This window comes from Gorilla gorilla, chromosome 4 (assembly GCF_029281585.2).
Source record: "Gorilla gorilla gorilla isolate KB3781 chromosome 4, NHGRI_mGorGor1-v2.1_pri, whole genome shotgun sequence".
NCBI lineage: Eukaryota > Metazoa > Chordata > Mammalia > Primates > Hominidae > Gorilla > Gorilla gorilla.
Genome location: NC_073228.2, coordinates 139,636,811 through 139,661,635, shown reverse-complemented (window position 1 = coordinate 139,661,635; position 24,825 = coordinate 139,636,811). Strand labels below are relative to the sequence as shown.

General features: G+C 46.1%; 1 protein-coding gene across 1 annotated transcript in view; it reads right to left on the bottom strand.

Annotated features, from left to right (window-relative positions):
• Positions 1–24,462, bottom strand: part of LOC109027036 (uncharacterized) — a 93,561-nt gene extending 69,099 nt beyond the window's left edge. The window contains exon 1 of the mRNA XM_055386657.1: positions 24,380–24,462. The gene's annotated coding sequence lies outside the window, so the exon portion shown is untranslated. The remainder of the gene's footprint in view (positions 1–24,379) is intronic.
• Positions 24,463–24,825: the final 363 nt, after the last annotated feature.

Here is a 24,825-nt window from a genome sequence, read left to right as displayed (position 1 = left end):
ACAGTGTGTACACACTGTGATATTAACATCAAAGTGATATTTCATTAATATCATAGTGTGTAATCATTGGATATTATATCAGAATGATATTAATATCAGAGTGATATTTTATTAATATCACAGTGTGTAAGCACTGTGATATAATAAACATCAGAGTGATATTTCATTAATACCACAGCATAAACACTCTGTGTCAACACTGTAATATGATAAATATCAGAGGGATATTTCAGTAATATCACAGTAATTTCACACAGTAATATCACAATAATAACCCTGTGTGTAGACAGGCAAATGGCATTTATCATATCATATGTAGTGTCAACACACTATGATATCCTGCATAATAATACCCTTGAGAAATGACTGCTGCTATCACAGTACACACTGTACACACAGTGTACACCCTGTGATATCCTGCATAATATAATCGAGATATGACTGCTACTGTCACAGTAAGGGTACACCCTGTGCGTACACCCTGTGCTGTCCTGCATAATATCCTTGAGACATGACTGCCACTGTCACAGTGGGTGTACACCCTGTGATATCCTGATTAATAATATCCTCAAAATATGGCTGCTGGTGTAACAGTGGGTGTACAGCCTGTGCGTACACCCTGTGATATCATGCATAAAAATATCCTCGAAATATGACTGCTAAAGTCACATTTGGTATACAGCTGGCATGTACACCCTGAGATATCATGCATAAGAATATCACTGCATAAGACTGCTAATATCACAGTGGGTGTACACATGATGTCATGCATAATAATGTCGAGATATGACTGCTAATATCACAGTGTGGTATCACACTGCTAATATTACAGGGTGTACACACAGGGTGTACAACCACTGTGATATTGTGCATAATATTCTCACTGCTAATATCACAGTGGATGTACATCCTGTGTGTACACCCTGTAATGTCAGGCATAATATCCTCGAGATATGACTGCGAATATCACCGTGGGTGTGCACCCCGTGTGTACACCCTGTTATATCAGGCATAATATTCTTGAGATATTACTGCTCATGTCACCAAAGGTGCACACCTTGTCAGTACACCCCATGATATTAGGCTTAATGTCCTCTAGATATTACTGTTAATATCACCCTAAGTGTGCAACCTGTGTGTATACCCCATGATATTAGGAATAATTTCCTTGAGATATTACCGCTAATAACACCATGGGTTTGCGCTCTGTGTGTACAGCCCGTGATACTAAGCATAACATCCTCGAGATATTACTGTTACTATCATAGTGTGGGTAACTCTCTGTTATTATGCATAATTTCTCAAGATATTACTGTTAGAATCACCGTGGGTGTGCACCCTGTGATATTATGCATAATATACCTTCAAGACATTACTGGTAATATCACAGTGGGTGTACACATATTATGCATAAAATATCCTCAAGACATTACTGCTAACATCACAGAAGGAGTATACCTGTTTCTGTACACCCCGTGATATTATGCATAATATATCCTTGAGCAATTATTGCTAATATCATAGCACGTGTACACCCTATGTACGTACACCCCCAGTGATATTATGCATAATATATCCTCAAGACATTACTGGTAATATCATAGGGGTGTGTACACCATGTGTGTGTAAACCCCTGTGATATTATGCATAATATATCCTCGAGAAATTACTCCTAATATCACAGGGGGTGTACACTGTGTAATATTATCCATATCATAGAAGATTACTCATAATATCACAGAGGGTGTACACCATGTAACATTATCCATATCATAGAAGATTACTCATAATATCACAGAGGGTGTACACCATGTGTTTACACCCAGTGACATTATTCATAATATCATAGAGATATGACTCCTAACATCACTGTGATATTAATCTTAATATCATAGGGAGATATTACTCCTGAAATCACTTTGGGTGTACACTCTGTGTTATTTTTCATATCATAGAGATATTACTCCTAATATCACACTGTGTGTACAAAATGTGTGTATACCTTGTGATATTATTTGTGATACTGTAGGAAGATACTACTCCTAATATAACAGTGGGAAACCACCCTGTGATATTACTTGTAATATCATGGGAAGATATTACTCCAGATATCACAGTGGGTGTACACCATGTGTGGACACGTTGTGATACTATTTGTAATATCGTAGAAAGATATTACTCCTAATTTTTGTATTTTTAGTAGAGATGGGGGTTTCACTATGTTGGCCAGGCTGGTCTCGAACTCCTGACCTCAGGTGATCTGCCTGCCTTGGCCTCCCAAAGTGCTGGGATTACAGGGGTGAGCCACTGCACCCGGCTGGAAGTCTTTTATCAATTATGTGTTTGACAAATGTTTTTTCCTAGACTGTAGCTTGTCCTTTTATTCTCTTTAAAGTGTCTTTTGAAGAGCCATTCTTAATTTTGATGAGATTTTATTTGTTCTTTTTTTATGTATTGTGTTTTTGATATTATATCTAAGAAAGATTTACTGAATACAACAACACAAAGATTTTCTCCTATTTTTCCTTCTGGACATGTTATAGTTTTAGACTCGACATTTAGGTCTCTGATCCATTTGGAGTAAATTTTTGTAGGTAAATTTTGTATGTGGTGTGAAATATAGTTGAAGTTCATTTTTTTTCTGTTTGGATATCCAATTGTTCCAATACCATTGGTTGAAAAAGCTAGCCTTTCTCCAAAAAATAACCTTGAACCTTCATTGAAAATCAGTGAACCACTTCTGGACTCTATTTTTAAATATATATAATTTTTTTATGAGACAAGGTCTCAGTATGCTGCCCATGCTGGAGTGCAGTAGTGTGATAATAGCTCATCGCTCATTGCAGCCTCCAACTCCAGCAATCCTCCTGCCTTAGCCTCCCAAGTAGCTGGGACTACAGGCATGCACCACCATGCCCAGTTAATTTTTACATTTTTTGTAGAGACAGGGTCTCACTATGTTGCCCAGGCTGTTCTCCAACTCCTGGCCTCGAGCAATCCTCCTGCCTTGGCCTCCTAAAGTGCTGGGATTACAGGTGTGAGCCACTGCACCTGACCTGTGTGACTAATTATAGCCAATGAAAAGTTGGCAGATAGGTGTCATTTCTAGTGGAAACATTTCAAAACCAGTGTAAAACCCCTGGCTTGTGTCCTCTGTGTTCAAAAGGGGCCACAGGACACGGTGGAGTTTCAGTCTGTGTCCCTGAGGAACCACAGGGAGCAGGGGCCTCTGTCCATGAAGTGACATATGGAGCAAATGTCAAAATAAACTTGGTTGCCTTGAGTCACTTCAGTTTGGAGATGTCTGTTTTAGCAGCATACACTAGCGTATCCCGGCTGAAACAAACACTGTTGCAGGCCCAGAAGAAGGAGGAGGGCCTGAGCTGAGGCAGGAGGGATGCTGGAAGGCATGGAGTGTCAGTTGTCTATAGCCACCCCAAATTCAGCAGTGTCAAACAATCAGCATTTAGCTAGTTCACCAGCCAGTGCACGGGCTGGGTGGTTCTCCTGGACTCATGCATCTACAGCCAGCTGTGGATCTGGATGGCTGGATCTGCAGCTATTGGCTGGACTCTTCTCATGTGTCTCTGGGCCACTGGTTTAAGACGGCCTTGGCTGAGAGCACTGAGGTGGCTCAGCTCAGTTCCACATGTTTTACCTCCCGTGGGTCAACCCAGACCTTCTGCTAGTGATTGCAGGAGAGCCAGAGAGAGAGTGAAACAGGCAAAAGCCCTATTATAAGTTTTTGCTTGTGTCACATTTGCTAAAATAAGTCACATGCCTGAGCCCAGAGTTAAAGGGTAGAATAGAACCCCCTCCCCACACGTAGGAGGGCAAAGCTAGACAGCCAAGGGCACAGATCCAGATGGGGGAAAGAATTGGGGTCATGTGTGCTACCAGTCTACCACCTGGGGGCGCAGCTGCTGGCCTGATGTCTGATTGGATACAGGGGGTGCTGTGGGCATCTCTATGGACAACATTGCCCCCCATCCCTGTATAGGTATGCCACCCCACTCATCAAGAGGTGGAGTCTGTGTCTGCAGCCCTTGAACTTGGGCTGCCCGTGATGCTTTGACGGAGAGAATATGGTGAAAGTGACTGCCACTTCCCAGCTTTGTCATTTCCAGCTGCCATTTAAAGGTACTCAGGCTAGACCACTGAATACTGAGAGAGGGAGGCCACTAGGAGGGAATCAAGGCCAGTGTGAGAGTGAGGCCATTTGGGACCTTCCAGCCAACCCCCAGTCGAATGAAGCCACATTAAGGGAGCCCAGGTGAAACCAGAAGAGTCACAGGAAGCAATGAACCATGGTGGGTTTAAACCACTACATATTGGGGTGACTTGTTACACAGCACTTGATAACTGATGAAAATGGAGAAAACTAAGCAAGGCTGATGCTCAGATTTATGGCTTGAGTTCTTAGCCCAGGGGTCACGTCCTTTCCAGGGATAAGAAACCCAGAGGCAGGAACTGGCTTGAGAAAAAGTTGCAGACATTTATTTGTCATGCTTGTGGGACATCCATGCAATAAAATCCAATAGGCACAAGGTAGGATACACAGATCTGAACTTACAGAGAAAGAGGTGCTGGAGCTGGAGACAGACGATGGACGGTGTCAGGGCTATCAGCTGCTTGCCCAGGAGGAAGTGGGAAGTGGGACTGGAAGTGTCCCAAGAACAGAGTCTTGGGAAGCACTCACCTTAAGAAGCGGTCCTGGCCGGCGAGGTGGCTCACACCTGTAATCCCAGCACTTTGGGATTCCGAGGCAGGCGGATCACCTGAGGTCAGGAGTTTGAGACCAACCTGGCCAATAAAGTGAAACCCCATCTCCACTAAATATACAACAATTAGCCCAGCGTGGTGGTGTGTGCCTCTAATCGCAGCTACTCAGGAAGCTGAGACAGGAGAATCGCTTGAACCTGGGAGGTGGAGGTTGCAGTGAGCCAAGATCATGCCATTGTACTCCAGCCTGGGCAACAAGAGTGAAACTCCATCACACCCCCACCACCCCACCCAAAAAAAAATAAAAATAAAAAAAAAAGTGGTCCTCAGGTGTTAGTGGATGTGATCACCATCTGCTGAGACCATCAAGATGCAGATCAGATTCCTGCCCAGCTCTGAGTTTCTAATTCAGGAGGCCAGGGATGGGGCCTGGGAATCTGCTTTGCAATCTAGGCTCTGTCCTTCTGCTCCCACTACTAGTGATGGAAAATTCCATCCCAGGTGAGATGGGGGTTTGGCTGGGGGAGGGGGACAGTGGGAGAAACCTGGAGCAAGGTTGAGAGAACGTTTACTTCATTTTCTTGGGGGTTTTTTTTGTGTGGAACACTTGATCATTTTAATAGCCTTGTTGTGGAGAGGGGTGAGAAGCAAGGGAAAGGTACAAAAAACAGTAGGCATTTCTTCCCTGCCACTGTGCAAAGACTCACTGAGTGCAGAGTGGGAGAATCCTGTGTGATTAGAGACAAAAGAGAGATCTAAAGTGATGTCACTGCTGGAAACAGCCAGGAGGAGCCCGCCAAGAAATGTCTTAAGGGACATCAGGAAGGAAAAACAAAATGGACCTGTCTCAGCCAGGCACCACAGTACCTGAGATGGGCTCACATCTGTAATCTCAGCACTGTGGGAGGCCCAGGTGGATGGATCACCTGAGGTCAGGAGTTCAAAACCAGCCTAACCAACATGGCGAAACCCCGTCTCTACTAAAAACACAAAAATTAGCCAGGCATGGTGATGTGTGCCTATAATCCCAACTACTCAGGAAGCTGAGGCAGGGGAATCGCTTGAACCTGGGAGGCGGAGGTTGCAGTGAGCCAATATTGTGCCATTGCACTCCAGCCTGGGCAACAAAGACTCCATCTCAAAAAAAAAAAAAAAAAAAAAAAAAAAATTTACCTGTCTCAAGCCTCTGAAGTGTGACAGAGGAAAAAGATCCTGTGGTCAGAAGAGTTCCAGTGGAGCTTGCTGGCTGTGAGAACTTGAGCAAGTCACTTCACCTCTCTGACCCTCAGTTGCCTCAGCAAAAGGAGAATAACTTGCAGCAGGGCACGGTGGCTCATGCCTATAATCCCAGCACTTTGGGAGGCCAAGGCAGGCGGATCAACTGAGGTCAGGAGTTCAAGACCAGCCGGTCCAACATGGCGAAACCCTGACTCTACCAAAAATACAAAAAATTAGCTAGGCGTGGTGGCAGGCACCTGAGTCCCAGCTACTTGGGAGGCCAAGGCAGGAGAATCGCTTGCACCCAGGAGGCAGAGGTTGCAGTGAGCAACTGTGACAGAGTGAGATTCCATCTCAAAAAAGAATAAAAATAAAAAGAATAACTTGCATCCTGCCCTCCAATGTATAGTATAGTGATTATGAGCCAAGGCCCTGTATCAGACCTTGTTAAAAACCCAGTTCTGCTCTTTACTGCCTCTCAGATTGAGGGCAAGTAAATCTTGGCAGCCATCTTATCACCTGTAAGATGGAAATGACAACAATCCCTACCTGATAGGTGACTTCCTCTCTGCTCTCCAGGCCTTTGCTGATGCCCCATCACTCTGTTCTTCTTCTCCTGACCAGATTGGGCTCCAGATGGCAGGGGGCAGGTCAGTCTGGAATCTAACCCAGTGCTGGCTGGGACCATGTGTTACTAAGCGCAGGCTCTGCAGCCGGACAGACCAGGTTTATCACCATGGTTCCCCTGCCACCAGTCGTGTGACCTTAGGAAAGTAGTTTAACTACTTTAAGCCTCAGTTTCCTCATCCAAAATGGAGACAGTAGGACTATAAAAGGACATAAATTAGGTAATTCACACGAAAGCACAAAGATAGTAGATGGCAAATAGTAAGTATTCTACAAAATGCTGGCTATAATTAGTAGTACTGACAGGCAACTGATACATTGCAGTTTAATAAATGTTTCTATATTCTTAGTGTCTGGGGCCAGGTAAAGTTTGTTCACTCATTAATATTCCAGGTGCCAAACCTGTGATCAATGACATTCCAGTAGCAATGAGTAGTTGTGGCATCCAGATCTTGGTTTCTGAACTGTTGTCTGCTAAAAGTAACCAAGGCTCCCCGAAGAAATGACTGCAGCAGTGAGAAGGGATGACTGAAATATCTTATTGTATCAGAAAGCAAGAAAATGCTCAAAGAAGTTGTATTAGTGCCCAAAGAACATAAGAACTGTCTTGAAGAGGCTTCACTGACCACATTTGGGGGGAAAAATTGACCAGAAAGCATAATAATAATTTATTATAAAAGACAAATTAAAAAAAAATCCAGGAATCCATAGTGAGACTCCAAAAAAAGGAAAGAAAAAAAAGAGAGGGTATATAACTGATATATAGATATATGTATATAGATATCATATATGAAACTATCTATAGTTATATATATTACATCAATGCTGCTAAAATCACTCAGTGAAAGGCTGATAGGGAAGAAGATGGTCACATGGTCTTTCAGTGCATCACCCCAGAGAATACTTGTTAATTACAAATGGCAGAGGGTACCATTCACTGGAAAAATGGGGCAGACACCACCTTTACCAATCCATCAAGCTTCACATTACCAAAAACGGGACAAATTGACATTATCCAAGTGTGTTCTGCAGGAAAAAAAACAAAAAACAAAAAACACTTAACCTGAATCTAATGACGGGGCAAGAGTGAGGAGAGGATTAGACAAATCAAGATTATGGGATATTCTATAAGACAACTGGTCTGGAGCTGTCAAAATTATCAATGTGATGAGACTCCCCCTAAAAAAAGGAAGGACTGATCTGAATTAAAGGAGACCAAAGAGACGTAACTCCAGGCAATGAGTGAATCTAGGGTGGGAGGGGGTCTTATTTGGAACAATTAAAATTGGAATATAAACTGTCTATTGGCTAATAGTACTGCATCGATATTAAATCTCTTGGGTATGAAAATGGCACTGAGGTCATGAAGAATGCCTGTGTTCTTAGGAGATGCACTGCCGAAGTATGTATGATAGGAAATCCCTGAAAAGGAACAGAAGTGAGTCCCAGTCGCTCCGCCCAAGGTTCACACGTGCCCACAGCCCTCTCTTTTAGAGACTTATTTTGCACCGGAGAATCAGATTGTACCTGCAAGGCGGAAATGCACGACAGCAGTTCCGGTGACCACAAAGGCAGCAAAGGCGACAGAATGGAGAAGGTGCCTCACGTGAGTTCCTGGAGGAGGCGTGGGTGGCAGGGCAAAACTGTAGCGAGCTGCTGTAACTGTGGTCTTGTCTCTGTGCAGGCTTTCCAGGGGCCCTCAGTGCCCAGGGGGGCCAAGGTGCCTCATGTCAGGGATGCCCCAACCAGCGGCTGTGCACTTCTGGAGTGGGGGCTACCCCCAGACCCGGGTAAGAAAAAGGCAAGGCCTCAACAGGAAGTGAGAGGCGCAGGCCTGGAAAAGGCTGCACATGGGAGGGAGGGAGCGGCATCTGCAGAATGAGTGATGGGTACGGGCTAGAAGGTATTGTATACGGAGAGGAGTGGGGCCTAGAGGGCGCTGAGCATGAAAAGTAGGCAGCGTGAGGGCGGGGCTTGAAATGAGTGACAGGGAGGAGGACTGTAGAAGGCGAGAGCGAAGGATGTGGCACAGATGGAGGCCAAGACTAACCTGTGCAGCATCAGAAGAGACATTAATTAAGAGGATCCAGGACAGAAGTTTGAGTGACAATAACTGACCACAGAGAAAATGGGATAAGCTTCAAAGTCAGGGAGTCCACAGACTTAAATCCTGGCTCTGCCAGCTACTTTCTTGACATAATTTTCTTCCTTTTGAGGAGTGATTCTCCCATTCATTCAACAGAAATGTGCTGATCACCTCGTAGGTACTGTGCTATGCTGGGGACACAGCTGGGGATCAGGCATGGTCACTGCCCTACTGGAGTTTAGCTTAACAGGGGAAACATAAACACGTGAGCTAGCAACTAAACCACCACAGCTTTAAGTGCTGTGAAGCACAGATTCAAGGATGGGAGGACCTTAGGAGCCTGCTCAGAAGGACCTTAAAAAGCAGGAGGCAGGGGAAGAATCTTTTTTTTTTCTTCCCACCACCCCCGCTGGCCTTTTTTCCAGAGGGAATCTTGCTGTGTTGCTGGGAACAGGCCCCCCAAATCTGGCCATAAACAGGCCATGAGAAACTGGCCATAAACAAAATCTCTGCAGCACTGTGACATGCTTGTGATGGCTATGACACCCACGCTGGAGGTTGTTGGTTTACCAGAATGAGGGCAAGGAACACGTGGCCCACCCTGGGCGGAAAACTCAAGGTGTTCCTAAACCACAAACAATAGCATGAGCAATCTGTGCCTTAAGGACATGTTCCTGCTGCAGATAACAAGCCAGAGCCTGTCCCTTTGTTTCCCATAAGGAATGCTTTCAGCTAATCTATGATCTATAGAAATAATGCTTATCACTGGCTTGCTGTCAATAAATATGTGGGTCAAACTCTTTTCGGGGCTCTCAGGTCTGAAGGCTGTCAGCCCCCTGATTCCCACTCTGCACTCTATTTCTGTGTCTTTGTCTTAATTCCTCTAGCACTGCTGGGTTAGGGTCTCCACAACCGAGCTGGTCTCGGCACTGTGTAGCCCAGGCTGGAGTGCAGTGGAATGATCTCAGCTCACTGCAACCTCCGCCTCCCAGTTTCAAGTGATTCTCATGCCTCAGCCTCCCCAGTAGCAGGGACTACAGATGCCCGCCACCTCTCCTGGCTAATTTTTGTAGTTTTAGTAGAGACAGGGTTTCATGATGCTGGCCAGGCTGGTCTTGAACTCCTGACCTCAGGTGATCTGCCTGCCTCAGCCTCCCAAAGCTGGGATTACAGGTGTTAGCCACCACACCCAGCCAAGGGGGAGAATCTTGAAGGAGTTCAAAGAGAGAGTTGGGTTTGATTCTTGGGTCCATGCGGTGTGACCATCAGCAATAGTCATAACCTCTCTGAGCTTCTGGTTCCTCATCAAAGATGGAGACAGGCCAAGTGTGGTGGCTCACGCCTGTAATCCCAGCACTTTAGGAGGCCGAGGCAGGTGGATCACTTGAGGTCAGGAGTTCAAGACCAGCCTGGCCAACATGGTGAAACCTGTCTCTACTAAAAACACAAAAATTAGCTGGCATGGTGGTGCGTGCCTACTCTTGAGGCTGAGGTGAGAGGATCACTTGAACTGGGGAGGTGGAGGTTGCAGTAAGCTGAGATCATGCCACTGCCCTCCAGCCTGGGTGACAGAGTGAGACCCTGTCTCAAAAGAAAAAAAAAATGGAGAGAAAAATAGTTACCTTGTCAATCCAATGGAGAGACTGAACCATCTCTACCAGTGGAGGTTTATTGAGCCAGAGCTTGAGGGCATGCTCTGGAAAACACAGAAATGTCTGTGGCCTGTGCTCCCTGGAGAGGTTCCAGGAGGCTCGTGTTTATATATTTCTTTAAAAGGGGAAAAAGCATGCAGGAAAAAGTGCAGTAGACCTTGAGGCAGTTAGTTAAATTCCTGTGAGGTTTTAATTAGAGCCCAGTATATCTATGCTATACAGAAGATAAGGTAAATATTCAAAAGAGGGAGTAAAGGAAGAATTAATTAGATGTCTCAGGGTAGGAGAGGAAGGATTAATCTTATCCTGTCTTTGTTTGGCATGTGAGAAGATAAGCTTGTAATGGATGGACATCATCAGTGTGACATTTAACAGACATCAGTAGCAGACAAGGAGTTAGACTGAGGTTACAGTCCTAAAGTTACAGTTAACATGTCCTTGTTTATGGGAGGATATTCATCTTCAAAGGTTTAGGGGCCATCAAAGAAGCTCCTTAGGAGCAATTTGTGAGGGCAGTCATCCCACGATGGAGATGCATGAGGCCTTTGGCCTTTTGCAGGGGTCTAGTTAATGTAGAATGCTTTGATCCAAGGTTGGGAAGTAACAGCTGTCTGTTGATGGGGAGGAGGACAGCAGTGTTGGGAGGTTTCCAGGCTTAACTTTCACTTGAATTTGAGCAGTCATGAGACATTTTATTTTCCATTATACCTCGTGTGTTAAGGATTTGAAATGAGATAGTTTCATTGACAGATACTTAGTACGTGCCTGCTATCTATCAGGGTTTCTCAGCCTCCACATTGTTGACATTTGGAGCAGGATTACTCTTTGTTGTTGGGGGCTGTCCTCTGCATCATAGGACAATTAGCACAATCCCTGGCCTCTACCCATCAGATGCCAGCAGTACCTCTCCTGTCACAATGAAAAGTGTCTCCAGGCTGAGCGTAGTGGCTCATGCCTTTAATTCCAACACTTTGGGAGGCCGAGGCGGGTGGATCACTTGAGGTCGGGAGTTCCAGACTAGCCTGTCCAACATAAAGAAACACCGTCTCTACTGAAAATACAAAAATTAGCCAGGCGTGATGGCAACCACCTGTAATCCCAGCTACTCGGGAGGCTGGGGCAGGAGAATCACTTGAACCCAGGAGGCGGGTTGCAGTGAGTTGAGATCATGCCACTGCACTCCAGCCTGGATGACAGAGTGAGACTCTGTCAAAAAAAAAAAAAAAATGAAGGGAAGAGAAGGGAGGGGAGGGGAGGGGAAGGGAGAGGAGAGGAAGGGAGGGTAGGGGGAGGGAGGAGAGGGGGAGGTCTCCAGACATTTCTAAATGTCCCTGGGGGATTTTGTCCCCTAGTTGGAGACCATTACTATACGCAAAGTTCTCTTCTGGAGCTGGGAATACATCACTGAAAGCTTCAGACAGTCCCTACCCTTGTGGAGAGTATGTTCTAGTTGGGGGAGACAAATGTGTAAACCAATAAATGAGGCACTTTCAAGTGTGATAATAGCCTTATTTTCTTCCTAGCACTTACTTCTACTGTTGACTAAGAGGTATTTCAGAGGATACTTTTAAACAGCCCCAGGACTAGGACTTAGCTCTTCCTAGCTTACTGAAAGAGTGACATTCGAGGTTCGGTCAGAAACCTCATCCCCTAAACTTTGGCTTTCTTTGCAGCTATAGAGGAAATCAAAGAGAAAATGAAAACCATAAAACACAAAATCTTGATATTGTTTGGGAAAGGCAGTGTTGGGAAAAGCACATTCAGTGCCCACCTTGCCCATGGCCTAGCAGAGGATGAAAACACACAGGTGAGACCTTAGGAACCACTGGGAGATGCTCATTCTATCTGAGGGTCGTGATGGCTATTAAATAACAGATTCCTAGGCCAGGTATGGTGGTTCATGCTTGTAATCCCAGCACTGTGGGAGGCCAAGGCGGGCAGATCACTTGAGGCCAGGAGTTTGAGATCAGCCTGGCCAACATGGCAAAATCCTGTCTCTACTAAAAACACAAAATATTAGCTGGGTGTGGTAGCACAGGCCTGTAACCCCAGCTATTCAGGAGGATGAGCCACGAGAATCACTGGAGCCCGGGAGGTAGAGGTTACAGTGAGTCGAAATTGTGCCACTGTACTCCAGCCTGGACGACAGAATAAGACTCTCAAATACAAAATAAATAAATAAACAAAAATAATTTAAAAAACTGATTCCTTAGACTAAGTTGAATTGGCCTCTTTGGAATCTCAATCCCTGCAGAGAACAAAGAAATGCCCAGTAGTCAAATGAAGCATTTCATTGGATTCTGTAGCCAAGAAAATGGCTAGCAGATGTACATCTCTCCTTGCACATGGATAGTTTATTACATTACATTCACGCTTCTTTTTCCTCCTTATTAACCCCTTTTTGCTTTTCTTGAAGCCAGGGACCTGCAAACTATAGCCAGTGGGCCAAATCCAGCCCATCTCCTGATTTTATGGCCTGTGAACTAAGAAGGGCATTCACATTTTTGAAATGTTTTTTGTTTGAGAGAGGATCTCACTCTGTCACCCAGGCTGAAGTACAGTGCTATGATCAGGACTCACTGCAACCTCTATCTCCCCGGCTCATCAATCTATCCTCCCACCTCAGCCTCCCAAGTAGCTGGGACTACGGGTGTTTGCCACCATGCCCAGCTAATCTTTGTGTTTTTTGTAGAGATGGGGTTTTGCCATATTGCCCAGGCTAGTCTTGAACTTCTGAACTCAAAGCATCCCCCTGCCTTGGCCTCCCAAAGTGCTGAGATTACAGGCATGAGCCACTGCGCCTGGCCTAAAATTGCAATTTTTAAATTAGTACCTAAGTACCAACATATGATCCTTGATTTTGCCCACAAAGCCTAATTACATATTTTCTATTGGCCCTTGCGGAAAATGTTTGCTGGGCCTTACATGAGTTTATTCATTTCCACCCAAGTATACAGATGAGCATGAAAATTCAAATTACCCTGTGCTGCCCTCTGGATGTCAACTTTAATAAAAGGGGTTGTGGGTAGCTAAGAACACATACTTTGGAGTCAGACACCCCCAACTCAGGTCCCAGCTCCATCCACACCACTGCTGTGACCTTGGGCAAGTTACCAGGCTTACTCTGCCTCCGTTTTCTTATCTATAAAATGGGACTCCGAAGACTGAGTGAGATGACACATGTAAAGCACTTAGCATAGGGCCTGACAAACAGTAAATGTTCAGTAAATATCTGTGATGGCCATTTTTATTACTTTATTTCACTAACTGGATATGAAGGGATGATGATTTTATCTGCCTTAGAGATGAGTTTGTAGCCCACCCAAAGTACAGTATTGAGTAGATTCAAAATATACTTGGGCTGGGTGCGGTGGCTCACGCCTGTAATCCCAGCACTTTGAGAGGCAAGGCATGCAGAGTTTATAGCTTGCAGTGAATGCCAAGAATGAGTTCTTAGACAATTCCAGCTGAGCAGGGCTGGGGGGCAGCTTTTCTGAGAGAGTCCACCCCAGCGTCTGTCCACCTAGTATTTATTGAAAGAGCTTATTAAACCACAAACACCCACTAGATGGCTTTTTTGAGGTTGGGTCGTGAGACACCTGTGGCCTTGTAAAAGCACTCAAACGGCATTCTCAGGAGGCTGTTTTCAGTGTTCCTTATCACACCACACACTCCACTCCCTGTCCTGTTTTCAGGGTCAAGGAGTTTCATTCTCATGCACAAATAACATACACACAGTGCCTCAGTATTTTTCCATGCCCTGACCTCAAATGCCTTGTACATAAGCTTGAATATGTTGCCATGCACCCCCCGCCCAAGGCAGGTGGATCACTTGAGGTCAGGAGTTCAAGACCAGCCTGACCAACATGGTGAAACCCTGTCTCCACTAAAAAACACAAAAATTAATTGGGCGCAGTGGTATGTACCTGTAGTCTTAGCTACTTGGGAGGCCGAGGCACGAGAATCCCTTGAACCCAAGAGGCAGAGGTTGCAGTGAGCCGAGATCACCCCACTGCACTCCAGCCTGGGTGACAGACCGAGACACCGTCTGAAAAGAATGCATATATATATATATACATACACACACACACGCACACACACGCATACTTGTTGATTCATTCTTCTGTTAGCATTCTCTTTCCATTTGAGGGTCAAATTTATATTGACCTGGTGGGCTCACTAAGAAATCTGCTTTCTTAGATTGTCTATATAGTTTAGAATAATCTTTGCTTTTTGAAGCTGTCAGGAATATTCTTAAACAGCTCACTGGAGATGGGCTTTCATCTGGCCACTTGCAAGTAACCACCTGTGAGTAGACAACTGTTTATATCATTCACTTTCACGTAATTATGTTCTGATGTCTTTGCTGCATGCCTGTCTAGACTTTGCAATATACAGAAGGAAAACACACCATTCAGTGTGGAAATATGGCTAGATCAGCTGTTTTTCTTTATGCAGTGGTAGTTTAAAGAAAAAAAGAAGTCAGCATTTAGGAATGTGTGTTTTCCCCAGGCAGAACTGCTCATGACAGTGATATCACTATTTGCAAAGTGTCAACACATGGAAAATGCTGAATATGTCTTGATTAAAGTCAAGCAGCACAGATTTCTCCCTGCCCTAAATCCAGCAGGATGATGGGACACACCCTGACCCTTTTCTGCCTGCCATCTTGTGAAAGCTTGGCTCTAACTCTATGCAAGGCCATTCCCTGTTAGTGCTTGAGGCAGACAGGTGTCTGTCATCTCATTGCCAAAGGGCCTTGGATCAAGAGAGAGAAGAATTAGAAAACACCCCTGATGAATCACAGGCTGGCCAGGGAGTGTGTAAGTTGTGGTGAAGGCAGGAGGAGCCTCTGTAGCATAAGTCTGAGCCATGAGACAGCAAAGAGTAACACACCATCTTCCACTGCAAAAGTCACCGACTCCCAGCCTGGGGTACAAAGTGAGACCCCTATCTCTACAAAAAATAAAAAAATTAGCCAGGCATGATGGTGAGCACTTGTAGTCCCAGCTATGCAGGAGACTGAGGTAGGAGGATCACTTGAGCCTGGGAAGTCAAGGCTCCAGTGAGCCATGATCACGTCACTGCACTCCAGCCTGGGCAACAGAGTGAGACCCTACCTCAAAAACAATGAATAACAAGTCCATAAATTAAACTTGTTTGTTTGTTTGTTTTTTGAGATGGAGTATCACTGTGTTGTCCAGGCTGGAGTGCAGTGGTATGATCTCGGCTCACTGCAACCTCTGCCTCTGGGGTTTAAGTGATTCTCCTTCCTCAACCTCCCAAGTAGCCAGGATTACAGGCATGTGCCACCATGCCTGGCTAATTTTTGTATTTTTAGTAGAGACAGAGTTTTGCCATGTTGGCAAGGCTGGTCTCGAACTCCTGACCTCGGATCATCTGCCTGCCTCGGCCTCCCAAAATGCTGGGATTACAAATATGAGCCACTGCACCTGGCCACCATAAATTAAACATTTATGATTTTGTGATCTGAAAGGCAAACTATCATTACAAAGTCAGCACTGGGTGTTTCAGGACTGAGTGTGCGAGGCCCTCCTGTGGGGCTTGGGACTGCAGAGCTGGAAGGGGCCTTGATGATCCCGGAGCACTCGTCTCACAGATCAGAAGCCCAGACAGCCAAGGCTTAGAGAGCAGAAGCAACTTGTGCAAGGACTAAAAGTTGGGACTAAACCAGTCTTCACCTATCCTCCTCATCAGGGGCAGTTTGAGAGTAAAAGGAGTAAAGGAGATGCTTTGGGTCCTGATAGCCCTGTAGCATCCCCATCCCTCCACCTTCTGCAGCAAATGTCACCTCTTCCCATCAGCTGCAAACGTGGGCCCAGGGGTCCTGGTGTGGAGGAATGCAGGCCATTCCTCTCAGCTATGCTTCTCTGGCCTAACCTAAGCAGAATTAATTGGACAGATTTGGGGGTAGTAATAGGATCAACAGGAAGTCTGAATAGACAGGACACAGAGCCACCCTGGCCATCTGGGTAGCAGGAGCATGTCAACAGCCTCTTGGGCCTGCCACGGGAATGAGTGCACTTGATCTGCTTTTCGCATCCTTACATCATTTTGCTCAAGATTCACTCCCCAAGGGAGTGAAATTCCTCTAAAGGGAACTGATTAAAGTGTTCCCTGAAGGAAGGTCATGGAGACAGAGTAGCTAGAAACCTGAGAGTATCGAGGAAAGTCTCTATCACAGTCATAGTGATGGTGTCATTTCCCCGTGGATCATTGACACATCAATCCCAAGTATCAAGGTCCTGAGAGAACAAGTTAGGTTTTCCAATGATGTCGCTCTGCTGAGCTCCTCGGATGGTCCTGTAGAAGGTGCCCGAGGCCAGCCCTGGTCTGTGGATGGCATTTTCCCATGCACAGGTTTGAGACACCACTGGGTGCTGATGAAGCAGGAGGCTGGGTTTGTTGAGAGGATTGAAGAGGAAGGCAAGAAACTAATTCAGGGCAAGTTAAAAAGTGACCCGGAGGTGCAGCACTTTGGATCCGAGTCATTGCAGCTTTCAAGATGAATACTAGCCCTGTTCTCAAAATGTTCCAGAAGGCTGTCTCAGACCTCCTGTACCAGAGGGGGAGGTTTGGGATGGAAGGAGTCACCTGAAGCTGCACCTGAGTCACAAACAAAGAGCTTTTCCAGGTTTCCATCTTTAAGTTTCTGTTTTGAAAGTTTAGTCTAAACCATCATTCATCTTCAGGATCAAAGGAAAATAGGGCTTGGTCAGGGTTCAGCTAGAGTTTCTACTCTTGTCCTCCATGTCAGGCCTCTGAGCCCTAGCTAAGCCATCATATCCCCTGTGACCTGCACGTATACATCCAGATAGCCTGAAGTAACTGAAGAATCACAAAAGAAGTGAAAATGGCCTGTTCCTGCCTTAACTGATGACACTGCCTTGTGAAATTCCTTCTCCTGGCTCATCCTGGCTCAAAGCCTTCCCCACTGAGCACCTTGTGACCCCCACCCCTGCCAGCCAGAGAACAACCCCCTTTGACAGTAATTTTCCACTACCCACCCAAATCCTATAAAACGGCCCCACCCCATCTCCCTTCACTGACTCTCTTTTCGGATCAGCCTGCCTGCACCAAGGTGAAATAAACAGCCTTGTTGCTCACACAAAGCCTGTTTGGTGGTCTCTTCACACAGACGTGAGTGAAATTTGGTGCTGTGACTCGGATCAGGGGACCTCCCTCGGGAGATCAATCCCCTGTCCTCCTGCTCTTTACTCCATGAGAAAGATCCACCTACGACCTCGGGTCCTCAGACCGACCAGCCCAAGGAACATCGCACCAATTTTAAATCGGGTAAGCGGCCTCTTTTTACTCTCTTCTCCTCCCTCTCTCACTATCCCTCAACCTCTTTCTCCTTTCAGTCTTGGTGCCATCTTTCAATCTCTCCTTTCTCTTAATTTCAGTTCCTTTCCTTTTCTGGTAGAGACAGGAGATGTGTTTTATCTGGGAACCCAAAACTCCAGCACCAGTCACAGACTTGGGAAGACAGTCTTCCCTTGGTGTTTAATCATGCAGGGATGCCTGCTTTATTATTCACCCATGTTTCAGAGGTGTCTGATCACACGAGGATGCCTGCCTTGGTCCTTCACCCATAGCGGCAAGCACCACTTTTCTGGGGGCAAGCACCCCCCACCCCTTCTCTCTGTGTCTCTACCCTTTTTCCGCTTTTCTTAGGGGCAAGCACTCCCCAATCCTTCTCTCCATGTCTCCACTCTCTCTTTTCTCTGGGCTTGCCTCCTTCACTACGGGCAACCTACCACCCTCCATTCCTCCCTCTTCTCCCTTAGCCTGTGTTCTCAAAAACTTAAAACCTCCTCAACTCACACCTGACCTAAAACCTAAATGCCTTATTTTCTTCTGCAACACCGCTTGGCCCCAATACAAACTTGACAATGGCTCTAAATGGCCAGAAAATGGCACTTTCAATTTCACCATCCTACAAGACCTAGATAATTTTTGTCGAAAAATGGGCAAATGGTCTGAGATGCCTTACATCCAGGCATTTTTCACACTTCATTCCCTCCCTAGTCTCTGTACCCAATGCGATTCCTCCCAAATCTTCCTTCTTTCCCTCCTGCCTGTCCCCTCAGTCCCAACCCCAAGTGTCGCTGAGTCTTTCCAATCTTCCTTTTCCACAGATCCATCCGACCTCTCCCCTCCTCCCCAGGCTGCTCATCGCCAGGCTGAGCCAGGTCCCAATTCTTCCTCAGCCTCCGCTCCTCCACCCTATAATCCTTCGATCACCTCCCATCCTCACACCCAGTCTGTCTTACAGTTTGGATCCAAGACTAGCTGCCCAACAATTTCCTCTTGGAGAGGTGGCTGGAGCTGAAGGCATAGTCAGGTACATGTGCCTTTTTCTCTATCAGACCTCTCTCAGATCAGTCAGCACTTAGACCCTACTGAATATATACAGGAATTCCAATATCTAACTCTGTCCTACAATTTAACCTGGAGTGACTTAAATGTCATCCTAACTTCTACCCTCTCCCCAGATGCACAGGAAAGAGTTTTTTCTCTGGCCCAATCTCACACTGACAACCGCTGGCTCCATGAACCAGACCTCCAGGAAGGCATTAGCGCAGTTCCCCGAGAGGATCCCCAATGGAACTATCAGGCAGATTCCCCAAGTATAGCTAGGTGAGATTACATGGTTTCCTGCCTAGTTGAAGGATTTAAAAAGGCAGCTTACAAAGTTGTTAATTATGACAAGCTTAAAGAAACTACCCAAGGTAAAGATGAAAACTCAGCCCAGTTCATGGCTCATTTGGCAGCAACCCTGAGATGCTTTACAGCCCTAGACCTTGAAGGCCTAGGCTTTCTGACCGTCTCATTCTAAATATGCATTTTATCACCCAGTTAGCTCCTGACATTAGAAAAAAAACTTCAAAAATTAGAATCCGGCCCTCAAACCCCACAACAGGAATTAATCAACCTCACCTTCAAGTTGTACAATAATAGAGAAAAGTTACAATTACTTGCCTCCACCGTGAGACAAAATCCCAGCTACATCTCCAGCACACAAGAACTTCCAAACACCTAAACCACAGCGGCCAGGCATTGCTCCAGGACCCCCTCCCCAAGGAACTTGCTTCAAGTGCTGGAAATCTGGCCACTGGGCCAAGGAATGCCCGCAGCCTGGGATTCCTCCTAAGCCGTGTCCCATCTGTGCGGGACCCCACTGGAAATTGGACTTTCTAACTCGCCTGGCAGCCACTCCCAGAGCCCCTGGAACTCTGGCCCAAGGCTCTCTGACTGACTCCTTCCCAGATCTTCTCGGCTTAGCGGCTGAAGACTGACGCTGCCCAATTGCCTCAGAAGCTTCCTGGACCATCACAGATGCTTTGGGTAACTCTTACAGTGGAGGTTAAGTCCGTCCCCTTCTTCTTCTTTTTTTTTTTTTTTGTTTTGAGATGCAGTCTTGCTCTGTCGCCCAGGCTGGAGTGCAGTGGCATGATCTCGGCTCACTGCAAGCTCTGCCTCCCAGGTTCACGCCATTCTCCTGCCTCAGCCTCCTGAGTAGCTGGGACTACAGGCACCTGCCTCCGTGCCTGGCTAATTTTTTTTGTATTTTTAGTAGAGACGGGGTTTCACCGCGGTCTCAATCTCCTGACCTCGTGATCCACCCGCCTCAGCCTCCCAAAGTGCTGGGATTATAGGCGTGAGCCACCGCACCTGGCCCCTTCCCCTTCTTAATAAATAGGGAGGCTACCAACTCCACATTACCTTCTTTTCAAAGGCCTGTTTCCTTTGCCTCCATAACTGTTGCGGGTATTGACAGCCAAGCTTCAAAACCCCTTAAAACTCCCCCACTCTGGTGCCAACTTGGACAACATTCTTTTATGCAGTCTTTTTTAGTTATCCCCACCTGCCCAGTTCCCTTATTAGGCTGAGACATTTTAACTAAATTATCTGCTTCCCTGACTATTCCTAGGCTATAGCCACACCTCATTGCCACCCTTCTTCCCAACCCAAAACCTCCTTTGCATCTTCCTCTCGTATCCCCCCACCTTAACCCACAAGTATGGTACACCTCCACTCCCTCCCTGGCAACCAATCACATGCCCATTACTATCCCATTAAAACCTAATCACCCTTACCCCGCTCAATGCCAGTATCCCATCCCACAATAGGCTTTAAAGGGATTGAAGCCTGTTATCATTCGCCTGTTACACCATGGCCTTTTAAAGCCTAAAAACTCTCCTTACAATTCCCCCATTTTACCTGTCCTAAAACCAGAAAAGCCTTACCGGTTAGTTCAGGATCTGCGCCTTATCAACCAAATTGTTTTACCTATCCACCCCAGGGTGCCAAACCCATATACTCTCCTATCCTCAATACTTCCCTCCACAACCCATTCTGTCCTAGATAAACCTAGCTGACCCCATAAATCCTAAATCCTTTCCCCACTCCCCTTTCCATTCCTTAAAAAACAGCCCTAAAAGCTGCTCCCACAGTAGCTCTCCCTAACTCATCCCAACCTTTTCATTACACACAGCTGAAGTGCAGGGCTGTGTGGTCAGAGTTCTTAGACCAGAGCTGGGACCGCACCCTGTAGCCTTTTTATCCAAACTTGACCTTACTGTTTTAGCCTAGCCCTCATGTCTGCATGTGGCGGCTGCCACTGCCTTAATACTTTTAGAGGCCCTCAAAATCACAAACTATGGTCAACTCACTCTCTACAGTTCTCATAACTTCCAAAATCTATTTTCTTCCTCCCACCTGATGCATATACTTTCTACTCCCCAGCTTCTTCAGCTATACTCACTCTTTGTTGAATCTCCCACAGTTACCATTGTTCCAGGTCTGGACTTCAATCCGGCCTCCCACATTATTCCGGATACCACACCTGACCCCCATGACTATATCTCTCTGGTCCACCTGACATTCACCCCATTTCCCCACATTTCCTTCTTTACTGTTTCTCACCCTGATCACATTTGGTTTATTGATGGCAGCTCCACCAGGCCTAATCGCCACTCACCAGCAAAGGCAGGCTATGCTATAGTATCTTCCACACCTATCATTGAGGCTACCGCTCTGCCCGCCTCCATTACCTCTCAACAAGCCAAACTCATTGCCTTAACTCGAGCCCTCGCTCTTGCAAAAGGACTATGTGTCAATATTTATACTGACTCTAAATATGCCTTCCATATTCTGCACCACCATGCTGTTATATGGGCAGAAAGAAATTTCCCCACTATGCATGGGTCCTCCATCATTAATGCCTCTTTAATAAAGACTCTCCTCGAAGCCGCTTTACTTCAAGAGGAAGCTGGAGTCATTCACTGCAAGGGCCATCAAAAGGCATCAGATCCCATCGCTTGGACAATGTTTATGCTGATAAGGTAAATAAAAAGCAGCTAGCTTTCCAACTTCTATCCCTCACGGCAGTTTTTCTCCTTCTCATCTGGCCACTCCCACCTACTCCCCCACTGAAACTTCCACCTATCAATCTCTTCCCACATAAGGCAAATGGTTCTTGCACCAAGGAAAATATCTCCTTGCAGCCTCACAGGCCCATTCTATTCTGTCATCATTTCATAACCTCTTCCATGTAGGTTACAAGCTGCTAGCCCACCTCTTAGAACCTCTCATTTCCTTTCCATTGTGGAAATCTATCCTTAAGGAAATCACTTCTCAGTGTTCCATCTGCTATTCTACTACTCCTCAGGGATTTTTCAGGCCTCCCTCCATTCCCTACACATCAAGCTCGGGGATTTGCCCCTGCCCAGGACTGGCAAATTGACTTTACTCACATGCCTTGGGTCAGGAAACTAAAATACCTCTGGTCTGGGTAGACACTATCACCGGATAGGTAGAGGCCTTTCCCACAGGGCCTCAGAAGGCCACCGTGGTCATTTCTTCCCTTTTGTCAGACATAATTCCTCGGTTTGGCCTTCCCACCTCTATACAGTCCAATAATGGGCCGGCCTTTATTAGTCAAATCACCCAAGCAGTTTCTCAGGCTCTTGGTATTCAGTGAAACCTTCATACCCCTTATGGTCCTCAATCTTCAGGAAAGGTAGAACGGAGTAATGGTCTTTTAAAAACACACCTCACCAAGCTCAGCCACCAACTTAAAAAGGACTGGACAATACTTTTACCACTTGCCCTTCTCAGAATTCGGGCCTGTCCTTGGAATGCTACAGGGTACAGCCCATTTGAGCTCCTGTATGGACGCTCCTTTTTATTAGGCCCCAGTCTTATTCCAGACACCAGCCCAACTTGGACTGCACCCCAAACACTTGTCATCCCTACTATCTTCTGTCTAGTCATACTCCTATTCACCGTACTCAACTACTCATAAATGCTCTACTCTTTTTTTTTTTTTTTTTTTGAGACGGAGTCTGGCTCTGTCGCCCAGGCTGGAGTGCAGTGGCGCAATCTCAGCTCACTGCAAGCTCCGCCTCCCGGGTTCACGCCATTCTCCTGCCTCAGCCTCCCGAGTAGCTGGGACTACAGGCGCCCGCCACCACGTCCGGCTAATTTTTTTGTATTTTTTTTAGTAGAGACGGGGTTTCACCATGTTAGCCAGGATGGTCTCGATCTCCTGACCTCGTGATCCGCCCGCCTCGGCCTCCCAAAGTGCTGGGATTACAGGCGTGAGCCACCGCGCCCGGCCGAATGCCCTACTCTTGTTTACACTGCTGGTTTACACTGTTTCTCCAGGCCATCACAGCTGATATCTCCTGGTGCTATCCCCAAACAGCCACTCTTAACTCCCTCTTAAAGTAAATAAATAATCTTTGCTGGCAGGGCCATGCTGAACCTCCTTGGGCACTCTCTAATTGGATGGCCTGGGCCCTCCCAATTCTTAGTCCTTTAATATCTGTTTTTCTCCTTCTCTTATTTGGACCTTGTGTCTTCCATTTAGTCTCTCAATTCATACAAAACAGCATCCAGGCCATCACCAATCATTCTATATGACAAATGCTCCTTTTAACAACCCCACAATATTGCCCTTACCACAAAATCTTCCTTCAGCTTAATCTCTCCCACTCTGGGTTCCCACGTCACCCCTAATACCGCTTGAAGCAGCCCCGAGAAACATTGCCCATTATCTCTCCATAGCACCCCCAAAAATTTTCGCTGCCCGAACACTTTACCACTATTTTGTTTTATTTTTCTTATTAATATAAGAAGACAGGAATGTCAGGCCTCTGAGCCCAAGCTAGGCCATCATATCCCCTATGACCTGCAGGTATACATCCAGATGGCCTGAAGTAACTGAAGAATCACAAAAGAAGTGAGAATGGCCTGTTCCTGCCTTAACTGATGACATTACCTTGTGAAATTCCTTCTGGCTCAAAATCTCCCCCACTGAGCACCTTATGACCCCCATCCCTGCCAGCCAGAGAACAACCCCCTTTGACTGTAATTTTCCATTACCTAACCAAATCCTATAAAATGGCCCCACCCCTATCTCCCTTCACTGACTCCCTTTTCGGACTCAGCCCACCTGCACCCAGGTGAAATAAACAGCCTTGTTGCTCACACAAAGCCTGTTTTGTGGTCTCTTCACATGGACCTGAGTGAAACTCCACAGCAGGCCCTGTGGCATACTGGAAAGAGCCCTGGTTGGGGCCGGAAGATCTCAGTTTATGTCCCAGCTCTATTCCCCACTTATTGAACTGGTCCCCTCTGAACCTCAGTTTCCTCCTCTGTAAACCAGAGATAATGATACTCACCTTCTAGGCACATGTCACCTTTGCTCCAGTACCCAACAAGTTCCTCATCTCCATCTAAGACCACCTCAGCCTGGATTTCTTGTCCATATCATTATCAGCATTTTGGTTAAGGCCATTCAACAAGTCTCTAGGAAGTTTCAAACTTTCCCACATTTTCCTGTCTTCTTCTGAGCTCTCCAAACTATTCCAACCTCTGCCTGTTACCCAGTTCCAAAGTTGCTTCCACATTTTCAGGTATCTTTTCAGCAGCACTCCACTCTACTAGTACCAAAATCTGTATTAGTTCGTTTTCATGGTGCTGATTAAGACATACCCAAGACTGAGCAATTTACAAAAGAAAGAGGTTTAATTGGACTTACAGGTCTGTGTGGCTGGGGAATCCTCACAATTATGGCAGAAGGCAAGGAGGAACAAGTCACATCTTAAGTGGATGGCGGCAGGCAAAAAATGAGAGAGCTTGTGCAGGGGAATGCCTCTTTTTAAAACCATCAGATCTTGTGAGACTTATTCACTATCATGAGAACAGCATGGGAAAGACTTGGCCCCCATGAGTCAATTACCTTCCACCAAGTCCCTCCCATAACATGTGGGAATTCAAGATGATATTTGGGTGGAGACACAGCCAAACCATATCAAACTGGAATAGTAACAGCAGAGGTTTGTTATGGGAATTAATTTAGAGAATAGTCATAAAGAAAAAGAATAGCACTTGGACTCTAGTAATCTCCCCCAAAATCATGGTGATTTTTATTTATCACCTCTTCTGTCTGAGCCCCAAAGCTTCTTGCCTGCAACCTCTTTATAT